Here is a 1,263-nt window from a genome sequence, read left to right as displayed (position 1 = left end):
TGGAAATACAGGGCATCCAGGACAGATGAACCCCTCAAGACCAGTGGTGAGAGTGGCAATATCAGGAGGGTGGAGGGAAGGTGAGGGAGAAAGGGGGAATAGATTACAAGGTCTACATATAACCTCCTCCCTGGGGGACGGACAACAGAGAAGTGGGTGAGGGAGACATTGGATGGTGTAAGATATGACAGAATAATTTATAAATTATCAAGGGTTTAGGGGGGAGACGGGAGCAGGGAGGAAGGGGGAAAATGTTGAGCTGATACCAAGGGCTCAAGTAGAAAGCAGGTATTTTGAGAATGATGATGGCAACATATGTACGAATGTGCTGGACACAATTGATGTGTGTATGGATTGTGATAAGAGTTGTATGAGCCCCTAATAAAATGATTAAAAACAAAACAACAACAAAAAAACACAACTAAACTTGCTGCCATTGAGTTGATGCTGACTTTAGCAACCTTATAGGATAGAGAAGAACTACCCCCATTGGGTTTATGAGGCTGTAATCTTTACCAGAGTAGAAACCTCATCTTTCTCCCATGGAGCAACTAGTGGGTTCAAACTGCTGGCCTTGCAGTTAGTAGGCCAACTCAAAACCTCCTAGATCACTAGTGGGGCATCACTACACCCTCTAATCATTACACCCATGTAAATTAGCAGAAAAACCTGTCAACTATACCTCAAATAGGGACTTTCTCCTTCCATCTCCACTGTTACCACAATGGCATTGTAAACAGTCTGTTTTTTAGCTTCCTTATATCCCTTCTTCAAACAGCAGCAAATTTAATCTCCTTACTATGAGTCGGAAGTGATGCAATGGTAGAGAGGTTGGTTTTCTTGGAGTAATAAAACTCATTAATTAGGAAAAATAACCAGAGTATATAATTATTCGACCACGTGTGGCCTGCTGTTTTATAAAGAAGTGGCCCATATTCTTGCAAATTGCCTTTTCTAGCAATGGGACCACTTTGGGAGTTTAGAGCCAATGGTCTCAAGAGAGGCTCTGTCAACTCCACCGAACGGGATCTCTGTGAAAATAGAGCTCTAAAATGAACACGATCAGAATGGAATGACTCACAAATGCAAATCTCAAACTCACTGAGTTGATTCTGACTCACAGCAACTCTGTAAAACCAGGTAGAACTGCCTGAGACCGCAACTGTTTACGGGAGGAGGAAGCCTTGTCTTCTTCCCACGGAATAGCCCATGCTTTCCAGCTGCGGGCCTGTGGTTAGCAGCCCAACGCAAAGCCACTCTGCC

Source organism: Echinops telfairi, unplaced genomic scaffold (genome assembly GCF_000313985.2).
Source record: "Echinops telfairi isolate 266 unplaced genomic scaffold, ASM31398v2 ScPeMD7_1;HRSCAF=3_0, whole genome shotgun sequence".
Lineage (NCBI taxonomy): Eukaryota > Metazoa > Chordata > Mammalia > Afrosoricida > Tenrecidae > Echinops > Echinops telfairi.
Note: the sequence above shows the minus strand (reverse complement) of the source record.